General features: G+C 48.8%; 1 long non-coding RNA gene across 1 annotated transcript in view; it reads left to right on the top strand.

The window, feature by feature from the left end:
• Nucleotides 1-10,284, top strand: part of LOC138848564 (uncharacterized) — a 284,768-nt gene extending 274,484 nt beyond the window's left edge. The window contains exon 3 of the long non-coding RNA XR_011386496.1: nucleotides 10,123-10,284. This is a non-coding gene — a long non-coding RNA (uncharacterized lncRNA). The remainder of the gene's footprint in view (nucleotides 1-10,122) is intronic.
• The last annotated feature ends 2,317 nt before the right edge of the window (nucleotides 10,285-12,601 follow it).

Genomic DNA, 12,601 nt, shown 5'->3' on the forward strand with positions numbered 1-12,601 from the left:
CCTGGCACCCAGACCTGAAAGAAGTTCCATCAAACAGCTCTTGCCAGGCACAGCCTCAGCAGTGCAGCCATTGAGGAGTGAACCAGCAGATGGAAGAGAACTCTCTCCCTGAAACTGTGTGTGTGTGCATGTTTGCATGTGTCTGCGTAAAACACAGAATTTCAATAAGTAAATAAATTTTTTAAAAAAGTTGTACATATAAAAAGACTATACATATGAAATTTGCATCCTTTATAAAATTTTCTAATCACCAGTATTTAAAATATTTTTCTTATAATATCATTAAACTTTTCTCTTTTGCTCTATGAATCCCAAATGATGCTCTAGATTCGAATACTCAGAAAGAATAATGGCTTTCAGTCTACATCAGAGGCTGGTTTGAATCCCCGCTGCTCCATTTCTGATCCCATTTGCTGCTAATGCACACCTGGGAGGCAGCAGAAAATAGCCGAAATTCTTGGATTCCTGCTCCACATGGGAGACACAGGGACAGCTCTGGCTCAGGGCTTTTTGCTTGCCAAATCCTCACTTTTGAAAAATGGAGAATATTGCATTTAAGAAAATTATCTTCACTAGATGTATGCATTAACTACACTGAAAGACACCCTTCCAAAACTGGGTTCCTCTTTTTTCTATCTAGTAACTGGGAACTGATTTTTTATTTAAGGTTTATTTATTTATTTGAAAGGCAGAGTTACACACAGAGAGAAGGAGAGGCAGAGAGGGAGACAGAGAAAAGGCAGAGAGAAATAGAGAGACAGAGAGAGAGAGAGAGAGAGAGAGAGAGAGAGAGAGAGAAAGGTCTTCCATCCATTGGTTCAGTCTCCAATTGGCTGCAACGGGCAGAGCTGTGCTGATCTGAAGCCAGGAGAAAGTAGCAAGGAGCCAAGAGCTTTCTCCAGGTCTGCCATGCAGGTGCAGGAGCCTGAGCACATGGGGCGTCTTCTACTGCTTCCCCAGTCCATAGCAGAGAGCCAGATCTGAGAGAGCAGTCAGGACTTGAACCCACACCCATATGGGATGCTGGCACTGCAGGCGGTGGCTTTACCAGCTAGGCCACAGCGCCAGCCCCCTGGGCACTGATTCTTCCACTGAACTGTGTGCTGGCTGGTTTCATTCCTCAGCAATTTCAGAAATTCAAAGCCTTTTTCCTCAATCAAAGGACAATTCGGCCAACTGACCATTACTAAGACTACAATTAGTTTATTTTTTCATGGAACACAAGAGTTGAACTACACAATAAGATGCCTCTGCCTCTGCCTCTGCCCCCGACACAGGAGGATGCACTACGTGGACCTGGACACCCACTGCCCGCTTGCCCCGAGCAATGGCAGTGCCCCTGGGGAGGAATCTCTCGTGGAGCAGAGTGGGAGCAGGTGTAGAACGTTATATGTTTGTTTCTTATCTGCCCTGCCCACAAAATGAGAGATCTATGAGATGAAGGGCTCTGCTCAACTTTCTACAATTATTCTATGCCCGGGAGACTGTGATACTGTCAGTCATGTGCAGTTCTGAGAAACAATGAAGCTACTATTGATTCAAATCGATGAGAATTTTCTATTTGATTTTGGACTGCATGAAGAACTGCTCAATCAGGGATTGAAAGCTGTCGTGATTCCACCGGTGACCCCCAGGGGGAGGCAGCGCACCTCAGGTCTGGTAGAGACAGAGGGATTAGGGGGACTGAGACTCTCAGACTTTTCTAGACTCTTGAGGAACAATGGTTTTCTGTTCAATCCTTTGGAATTCTTTGTTTATTGGAAGGTTAAGCTGGTGGTAATAAATTAAACGTGTGTCCAAGTAAAGCTTAAAAGTGAAAGAGAGGAGAGTGGGAGTGAGGAAGGAGGGAGGACATGGTGGGAAGAGGCATTATACTCTCACAACTGTGGACAGGATGGGCCAGCCTTGTGCAGTGGGCAAAGCAGCCAAAGGCAGCACCAGCATCCACATGGGCACCTGTGGGAGTCCTGGCTGCTCCACTCCCAATCCAGCTCCCTGCTTGGCCTGGGAAAGCTCCTGTAGATGGCTCCAGTGTTGGAGCCCTGCACCCGTGTGGGAGACCTGAGAGAAGTTCCATTTCCAGGTCTTGCCAGACACTGTCTCAGCCACTGCAGCCATTGGAGGAGAGACCAGCAGATGGAAGGGAACTCGCTCTATGAAACTGTGTGTCTGTGTGTGTGTGTGTTTTGTGTGTTAAAAACACAAACGTTCAATAAGCAAATAAATATTTTAAATAACTATAGATATGTAATTGGTTTCTTTCATAAAATTTTATATTCACATGTATTTAAAATATTTTTCCTTGTAATAACTATAGTGTTCTCTCTGTTGCTCTATGAAACCCAAATGATGCTCTAGCTTTGAATACTCAGAAGAGTAACCGTTTTCCTTTAGCACAGTAGGGACATGGTCATGTCTGTGCTGCTTCCTCCAAGGAGGAGGAAAGGAGGGAGCCTCAGAGGAGTCACTCTGGCCCCTTCCACCCGACCCTGCAGGACCTTCAAGCCTGGCTGCTCTGAGAATCACTCTCAGCAGATGGGGCCCAGGAGCAGCAGCTGGGGCAGCCCAGCCTCACACTTCTCCTTTCTGGGGGGTTTTTGTTAGGGCTGGTATCACTGAGGTATCAGTACTACTACTATAATAATTGCCTTGACAGTAGTAAGTGGCAGCATCGTCACACTGCACGCTGCTGATGGTGAGAGTGTACTCTGTCCCAGATCCACTGCCTTTGAACCGCGATGGGACCCCAGATGCCAGAGTGGAAGCCTTGTAGATCAGGAGCTTGGGAGGTTGCCCTGGTTTCTGCTGATACCAGGATAATTCGTTGTTACCATAAACACTCTGACTGGCCTGGCAGTTGATGGTGACTGTGCCTCCCACAGCTGCAGACACGGAGGCTGGAGTCTGGGTCATCACAAGGGCACATCTGGCACCTGAGGAGGGAAACAGAAACACAGAGACCACACTCATCCTCACGTTCTAAGAGGACGCTCCTGCAGAGACAGGCAGCCCTGGCCACACTGCCCAAGGCCGTTTCTGCTGCTGGCCTTCCTTACCTGGAGCTAGAGCAGCAGGAGCCCCAGCAGCTGAGTGGGGGCCCTCGTGTCCATGCTGGGTCCTGCCTGGCACTGCCTCCTGCATGGGGCGGGAGCAGCCTGCTCCTAAATGCCCAGAGAGGTGGGCGGTGCTCTGGGGACATGCAAATGAGCATGGGCGGGGCAGGGCTGTGCCCAGCTGAAGGGCCCAGGGCAGCTCAGAACTCAGCCCAGGGGCTGTGTCTCCAGCTGCCCCAGCTCAGACCAGGGCTGCACAAGTTTACCTTCAGTGCGCATGCTTCTGCTGGGAGATGTCACAACCAAAAGTCACTGAGGGACATTGGCCAAAACTTTAAGTGAACTGAATGACCTGATAGTGTATGCTACTCATGGTTAGGTTGGTATCTGTAGGAGAACGTCCTTTTTTCTGGAGAGTATATGCTAACATCTTAGAATTAGCAACCTGCACTTGCTCACCATTCGACTCTTGGTATCCATCATATCGGCCCAGATTCACAGTCAGATAGGAGAATTCTCTCCAATCCCTCAGCACCTGCACACAGGGTCAGTGTCCCCAGGTGTCCACATCAGACCCAGGTTGCACAGGTCTCCTACAGAGAATGTGTCTCTGGGGGTCTCAGCAGAGAGAGGACCAGTGTGGGTAGAGGTCCACGCTCTCCTCACGGCTCAGCCCAGCTTTGCTGCTGCTGCTCCACCTGTGACAGGGGCTGCAGGGCTTGCACAGCCCAGAACCTGGAGAAGCTGAGCAGCTGCCCAGTGTGGTTCTGGTGGACGTCACTGAGGCCAGGGCGGCTTCTGCTTTCTCTATTTCCCTAACGGCCTTTGTGTGATGTAAATAAGCAATGAATCAAAAATATGGCGAGGGCTGTGATTTGTAAAACTGGCTGTGCTTGGATCCTGCCACACACTGGGAGTCCTACATGGAGTTCTGGGCTCTGGACTATGGCCTGACCCAGCCTCAGGTGGCAGGGTCATCTGGGAAACTACCAGCACGTGGAAGATCACTCTCTCTCTCTTTCTCTCTCTCTCTCTCTCTCCCTCTTTCTCTCCTTACTCTCTCCCTCACTCTCAGTCTCTCTCAGTCTGCTTTTCACCAATGCTCAGTCTTTCATGTATATAAATAATTATATATTTTGAGAAATGGGAAATATTGCCTTTAAGAAAATTATCTTCATTAGAATATGTATTAACCACAGTGAAAGACACCCTTCCAACACTGGGTTCCTCCTTTTGCTATCTAGTGTCTGGGCACTGAATCTTTTTTTTACCATTTATTTCTTTAAAATTTATTTATATATTTGAAAGGCAGAGTTACAAACAGAGAGAAGGAGAGGCAGAGAGAGAGAGAGAGAGAGAGAGAGAAAGGTCTTCCATCCGTTGGTTCAGTCCCCAATTTGGTCGCAACGGGCAGAGTTGTGCTGATCCGAAGCCAGGAGAAAGTAGCAAGGAGCCAAGAGCTTTCTCCAGGTCTCCCATGCAGGTGCAGGGCCCCAAGGACTTGGGCCATCTTCTATTGCTTCCCCAGTCCATAGCAGAGAGCCAGATCTGAGGGAGCAGCCAGGACTTGAACCCGCACCCATATGGGATGCCGACAGTGAAGGCGTTGGCTTTACCAGCTAGGTCACAGTGCCGGCACCCTGGGTACTGATTCTTCCACTGACCTGTGTGTTGGCTGGTTTCATTCCTCAGCAATTTCAGAAATTTAAAACCTTTTCCTCAATCAAAGGACAATTCGGCCAACTGACCATTACTGAGGCTACGATTAGTTTATTTTTTCATGAAACACAAGAGTTGAACTGCACGATAAGATCCCTCTGCCTCTGCCTCTGCCTCTGCCCCTGACACAGGAGGATGCACTACGTGGACCTGGACACCCACTGCCCGCTTGCCCCGAGCAATGGCAGTGCCCCTGGGGAGGAATCTCATGAGGAGCAGAGTGGGAGCAGGTGTAGAACGTTATATGTTTGTTTCTTATCTGCCCTGCCCACAAAATGAGAGATCTATGAGATGAAGGGCTCTGCTCAACTTTGTACAGTTATTCTGTGCATGGGAGATTGTGATACTGTTAGTTGTGTGCAGTTCTGAGAAACAATGAAGCTACTATTGATTCAAATCGATGAGAATGTTCTATTTGATTTTGGATTGCATGAAGAACTGCTCATTCAGGGACTGAAAACTGTCACGATTCCACCTGTGACCCCCAGGGGGAGGCAGCGCACCTCAGGTCTGGTAGTGACAGAGGGATTAGGGGGACTGAGACTCTCAGACTTGTCTAGACTCTTGAGGAACAGTGGTTTCTCCGCTCACTCCTCGTTGAATTCTTTGTTTATTGGAAGGTTAAGCTGGAGGTAATAAATTGAATGTGTGTCCCAGTAAAACTTAAAACAAAAAAAGGAAGGGGGGGGGGTCAGGAAGGAGGGCAGACTTGTGGGAAGTGGCATTACGCTCTCACAACTGTGGATAGGATGGGTCAGCATTGTGCGGTGTGTAAAGCCACCAAAGGCAGCACCAGCATCCCACATGGGCACCGATGGGAGTCCTGGCTGCTCCACTCCCAATCCAGCTCCCTGCTTGGCCTGGGAAAGCTCCTGTAGATGGCTCCAGTGTTGGACCCTGGCACCCGTGTGGGAGACCTGAGAGAAGCTCCATCTCCAGGTCTTGCCAGGCACAGCCTCAGCCATTGGAGCCATTGGAGGAGAGACCAGCAGATGGAAGGGAACTCTCTCTATGAAACTCTGTGTGTGTGTGGGTCCATGTGTGTGTGTGTGTGTGTGTGAGTGTGTGTGTGTGTGTGTGTAAAACACAGACTTTCCAAATGCAAATAAATATTTTTAAATAACTATAGATATGTAATTGGTTTCTTCCATACAAAATTATAATCACCTGTATTTAAAGTATTTTTCCTTGTAATAACTATAGTGTTCTCTCTTTTGCTCCATGAATCTCAAATGATGCTCTAGCTTTGAATAATCAAAAGTGTAACTGTTTTCCTTTAGAACAGTAAGGACATGGTCATGTCTGTGCTGCTGCCGCCAAGGAGGAGGAAAGGAGGGAGCCTCAGAGGAGTCAGCCTGGCCCCTTCCACCCGACCCTGCAGGACCTTCAAGCCTGGCTGCTCTGAGAATCACTCTCAGCAGATGGGGCCCAGGAGGAGCAGCTGGGGCAGCCCAGCCTCACACTTCTGCTTTCTGGGGGTGGGGGGTGGTTTCTTAGGGCTTGTATCACTGTGGAACCAGTACTACTACTATAATAATAGCGTTGACAGTAGTAAGTGGCAGCATCGTCACACTGCACGCCGCTGATGGTGAGAGTGAACTGTGTCCCAGATCCACTGCCTTTGAACCGCGATGGGACCCCAGATGCCAGAGTGGATGCATCATAGATCAGTTGCTTGGGAGGCTGCCCTGGTTTCTGCTGAAACCAGGATAAGTAGTTGTTACTATAAACACTCTGACTGGCCTGGCAGTTGATGGTGACTGTGCCTCCCACAGCTGCAGACACCGAGGCTGGAGTCTGGGTCAGCACAATGTCAGCACATCTGGCACCTGAGGAGGGAAAGAGAAACACAGAGACCACACTCATCCTCACGTTCTAAGAGGACGCTCCTGCAGAGACGGGCAGCCCTGGACACACTGCCCAAGGCCGTTCCTGCTGCTGGCCTTCCTTACCTGGGAGCCAGAGCAGCAGGAGCCCCAGAAGCTGAGTGGGGGCCCTCGTGTCCATGCTGGGTCCTGCCTGGCACTGCCTCCTGCATGGGGCGGGAGCAGCCTGCTCCTAAATGCCCAGAGAGGTGGGCGGTGCTCTGGGGACATGCAAATGAGCATGGGCGGGGCAAGGCTGTGCCCAGCTGAAGGGCCCAGTGCAGCTCAGAACTCATCCCAGGGGCTGTGTCTCCACTGTCCCAGCTCAGACCAGGGCTGCACAAGTTTGCCTGGAGTGCTCATGTTTCTACTGGGAGATGCCACCTCCCAAAGTTTCTGAGGGGCATTTGCCAACACTTTAGGTGAATTGGAGGACAAGGTGGTGTAATGTATTCATGGTTATGTTGGGATTCTGTAGGAGAAAATCCATTTTCTATTGAATACTTAGTTTCAGCTTAAAGCTAAGGTCCATGTCTTTACCTGCTGCTACTCTGATGCCCTCACATTGTCACGTCACGGCAAACCGCTGCACCAGGGAGATGTCCTCTGAGAGATGAGACTTCTGTCCCACACCCACCTCTGTACTGATCAGAATAAACATCCTTAGAACAAGCGGCTGCCAGAGAGAGAGCAGGACTCAGAAGGAGAACGCAGGTGCTTAGATGAGAGATCACACAGGTGCGCTCTCCCATCTGCAGCCAGAGTTCTGAGTCAAGGATGCAGGAGGAAACCAGAAGTGCGAGTTTCAAGGACTCACCAGAGGTCTGAGGAACATCAGAAGAGGCCAAGGCCACTCTGGCTGTCTGCAAGGTCTCAGCAGGAGTCTGTCTCCGTGGGGTGTGAGAACCACAAGCTGCGGTCCTCTTGCTGGTTTTAGAATTATTGATACAAAAAAGCCAGAGTTTCCTGGTGATCTCGCTGATGATCCTACATTCTGGGAAATCTCTGAGAATCAGCCTCTGCTCCAAAGGACCTCACTGACGGCTGAGCTGTTGATGGACTGGGTCCTCCTAGAGGAATTCAACCCTCTCCGATGCTTCAGTTACCTGCAGTAAAAGCCTAGAACTCAAACTGTAGGGCATGTGGTACACAGGTAGACCTGATTTAGGGATGAGAGGGTCCCTGGGGAAGGTCTTCACTCTCTGCTATAAGCCACTTGAGAGTCTGTCTCATCATAGACTAATGACTGGTAAATGAGAGTTAACAATTTAAGTGGCTGAGAGAAACACAAACAGTGCTAAGTGCCTGAATTTGTGTGGCCTCGTGGAAAGAACATAAACTAATTTTCAAAATCAGTGAGCGAGTCTTGAATGAGTTACTAAAACTAATATTAGTGAAGGGTTATGGAAAGGACGTGTATAATGAACAGGTTTTTTTGAACAGGGTGTTAAAGATTAAGAACTAGTAGTGTTAAACTAAAAGGTAGATGTTCCAATCTTCATAATCAATTGTTATAAGTAGATGTTCCAATTCTTTGCAAAATAACCACTATGTTTTTTGTAATCAATTATTATATAATTTAGCATCGCTTTGAGTCTCTGTTCTATTGTATCTCAAATATCAAGTAAATCTTTGAAATCAATGAAATTGTTACATGGCTATGGAAATCGGGATGAAGGAGGGGTTACACATAGTACAAGGTGAATGGTTTAAAGTGGATGGGAAATAGGCTGTGTTATCGTAAAGAAGAATCATTAACTCTGTAAGGATCACTAATGAGTGGACATTACAGAATTTATGAGAACAGTAAAATATGTGTAAAATGAACAGCTTTGCTGTGAGCATGTCTCTCATTCATCGCTATGCAGATGCTTCCCACACCATCGGGAAGCCCTGGATCTGCTGGAGCTGGCCTCTGGCACATCAGAAAAACTAACTTCCCTCTCTCCTCTGTCCAAAACCCATCACATTTTTCTTAAGAAAACCCGGAGAGGAGTTAAGGCTGGCTTCGTATCACAGTGGATAAGGCTGCCACTTGCAAAGCCAATAGCCTACATCAGAGACTGGTTTGAATCCCCACTGCTCCACTTCTGATCCCATTTCCTGCTAATGCACACCCTGGGAGGCAGCAGAAAATGGCCCAAGTTCTTGGATTCCTGCCCCACAGGGGAGACCCAGGGGCAGATCTGGCTCTGGGCTTCTGCTTGGCCAGGAACTCTCTGCCATTTGTGGAGAGCACCAGCTTTCACAAATTTCTCTTTCTCTCTCTCTCTCTCTCTCTGTCTCTCTCTGTCTTTGCCTCTCATCAATTTTCAGTCTTACAGGTAAATATATAAATATTTTGAAAGATTGAAAATGTTAACATTTAAGAAAATTATCTTTATTAGAAATAAGTATTCACCACAGTACAAGACACCCTGGTAAAACTGGGCTCCATTATTTTTACATCCAGTGACTGGACACTGATTCTTCCACTGACCTCTTTGTTGGCTGCTTTCTTGCTACAGCAATTTGAGAAATTTAAAAAGCTTTTTCTTCAATGAAAAGACTATTTGGCCATTTGACCATTACTGAGATACAATTAGTTTATTTTTTCAAGAGATAAAGTGTTGAACTGCCCAGTTCATCCCCTCTGCCTCTCTACCTCTGCCTCTGCTCGAGACAGGAGGATGCACTAGGTGGAACTGGACACCGTCTGTCCAAGTGTCCCCAGCAATTGCAGTGTCCAGGGAGGGTCTCACTTGACGCACATGGGAGCAGGTGTAAAACAAGTTTGCTTATTTGCCTGATCACTAAAATGAAAGATTCATGAGATAAAGAGCTCCGTTCGATTTTTTACAATTGTTCGATGCCTAGGAGACTGTGATGCTGTTAGACCTGTGCAGTTCTGTAGAATCGTTGGAGATACTATTGGTTCAATAAGATGAGAATTTGCTATTTGATTTTGAATTGAATGAAGACTGCTCTCTCAGGGACTGAAAGCAGATGCGATTCCATCTGTGACCCCCAGGGGCGCCAGTGCACCTCAGGTCTGGAAGTGACAGAGGGATTAGGAGACTGAGACTCCCAGCCCTGTCTAGACTCTTGAGGAACAGTGGTTTTTCTGCTCACTCCTCGTTGAATTCTTTGTTTAGTGGATTGTGAAGCTGGTGATTATAGAATGAAAGTATGTCAGTGTAAAACTTAGAAGGTAAAAGAAGAAACAGAAGAGGAGAGGGTGGGAGTGAGGAAGGAGGGAGGACAGGTGGGAAGTGACATTATGCCCTCACAACTGTGAATACCATGGACCGGCCTTGTGCAGTGGGTATAGCTACCACATGCAGCACCAGCATCCACATGGGCACCGGTGGGTGTCCTGGCTGCTCCACTTCCAAACGAGCTCCCTGCTAATGGCCCGGGAAAGCACCAGTGGATGGGACAAGTGTTTCAGCCCTGGCACCTGTGTAGTAGACTTGAAAGAAGTTCCATGTCCCAGCTCTCACCAGGCAAAGCCTCCCAAGCTCCTGATCTATGGTGCATCCACTCTGGCATCTGGGGTCCCATCACAGTTCAAAGGCAGTGGATCTGGGACACAGTTCACTCTTACCATCAGTGCGTGCAATGTGACGATGCTGCCACTTACTACTGTCAATGCACTTATAGTAGTAGTACTGGTTCCACACTGATACAAGCCCTAACAAAAACCCCCCAGGAAAGCAGAAGTGTGAAGCTGGGCTGCCCCAGCTGCTCCTCCTGACCCCATCTGCTGCCAGTGCAGCATTGGAGGAGTGAACCAGCAGATGGAAAACTCTCTCTGTGTCATTGTGTGTCACTGTGTGTGTGTGTGTGTCTTTCAGAAGCAAATAAATATATTTTAAAAACTATACAGAAGCCCACGCTGTGGCTCAGTGGGTTAACACCCTGGCCTGAAGCGCCGGTATCCCATATAGGCGCCGGTTGGAGACCCGGCTGCTCCACTTCCCATCCAGCTCTCTGCTGTGGCCTGGGAAAGCAGTAGAAGATGGCTCAAGTCTTTGGGCCCCTGCACCCACGTGGGAGACCTGGAAGAAGCTCCTGGCTCCTGGCTTTAGATTGGCAGAATTACAGCCGTTGCAGCCATTTAGGGAGTGAAGCATCGGATGAAAGTCCTCTCTCTCTCTATCTCTCTGCCTCTCCTCTCTCTGTGTAACTTTGACTTTCAAATAAATAAATAAATATTCAAAAAATTGTACACATAAACACAATAAACTGTACATATGAAATTGGTATTCTTTATAAAATTTTATAATCACCAATATTAAAAATATTTTTCCTAGTAATATCAATAATGTTTTATCTTTTGCTGTATGAATCCCAAATGATGCTCTAGCTTCGAATACTCAGAAATAATAATTGCTTTCCTTTAAAACAGTAGGGACATGGTCATGTCTGTGCTGCTGCTGCCAAGGAGGGTGAAAGGAGGGAGCCTCAGAGGAGTCAGCCTGGCCCCTTCCACCCGACCCTGCAGGACCTTCAAGCCTGGCTGCTCTGAGAATCACTCTCAGCAGATGGGGCCCAGGAGGAGCAGCTGGGGCAGCCCAGCCTCACACTTCTGCTTTCCTGGGGGGGTTTTGTTAGGGCTTGTATCACTGTGGAACCAGTACTACTACTATAAGTGCATTGACAGTAGTAAGTGGCAGCATCGTCACACTGCACGCCGCTGATGGTGAGAGTAAACTGTGTCCCAGATCCACTGCCGCTGAACCGCGATGGGACCCCAGTTGCCAGTTTGGATGCAGAATAGATCAGGAGCTTGGGAGGCTGCCCTGGTTTCTGCTGATACCAGGATAAGTCGCTACCAATGCTCTGACTGGCCTGGCAATTGATGGTGACTGTGCCTCCCACAGCTGCAGACACGGGGGATGGAGTCTGGGTCATCACGACATCGGCACATCTGGCACCTGAGAAGGGAAACAGAAACACAGAGACCACACTCATCCTCACGTTCTAAGAGGACGCTCCTGCAGAGACGGGCAGCCCTGGCCACACTACCCCAGGCTGTTCCGCTGCTGGCCTTCCTTACCTGGGAGCCAGAGCAGCAGGAGCCCCAGCAGCTGAGTGGGGGCCCTCGTGTCCATGCTGGGTCCTGCCTGGCACTGCCTCCTGCATGGGGCGGGAGCAGCCTGCTCCTAAATGCCCAGAGAGGTGGGCGGTGCTCTGGGGACATGCAAATGAGCAGGGGTGGGGCAGGGCTGTGCCCAGCTGAAGGGCCCAGTGCAGCTCAGAACTCAGCCCAGGGGCTGTGTCTCCATGGCCCCAGCTCAGACCAGGGCTGCACAAGTTTGCCTGGAGTGCGCATGCCTCTACCAGGAGACGTCACATCTAAAGTCACTGAGGGACATTGGCCAACACTTTAAGTGTATTGGAAGACAAGTTGTTTTAATTGATTCAACGTTAAGTTGGGATTCTGTAGGAGAAAGTCTATTTTCCAAGAAAATGCTTAGTTACATCATAAACGTGAGGTTAATGTCTATCTTTTTGAGAGAGTTGCTGGACTCTGATATCCTCCCAATGGCACTGTGTTCTCACGTGGGGTCCATTCTACAGCACACAGAGAACAGCTGACTGTAAGCTGAGCGAGCACACAGTGCCTCTCAGAGAGAATCTGTTGGGTAAGTATCTGATGACCTCCTGTCAGAGTAGGTATGTGACAGCGCAGGGTCAGCTATCAAAGGACAAGGGTGGAGGAGGAGGCTACGATTGGTTGATCTGTGTCTGCACAGAGTGGAGAAATTGGCATTGCAGGGACATGAGAGGTAGGACTGAGTGGAGGGATGAGGAGTGATGGAGGAGGAGAGGAAGGAGTCTGGGATGCAGAGGAGGCCCTGCCCCACACTGACATGCAGTCCCCGTGGGTTGAGGAGGCTCTGAGAGAATGTCAGTCGGGGGCACAGCTGCAGGAGGGACTGATGGCAGATTTGTGCCCTCATGGAGTGAGCAGAGACA

This window comes from Oryctolagus cuniculus, chromosome 2 (assembly GCF_964237555.1).
Source record: "Oryctolagus cuniculus chromosome 2, mOryCun1.1, whole genome shotgun sequence".
In the NCBI taxonomy this organism is placed as follows: domain Eukaryota; kingdom Metazoa; phylum Chordata; class Mammalia; order Lagomorpha; family Leporidae; genus Oryctolagus; species Oryctolagus cuniculus.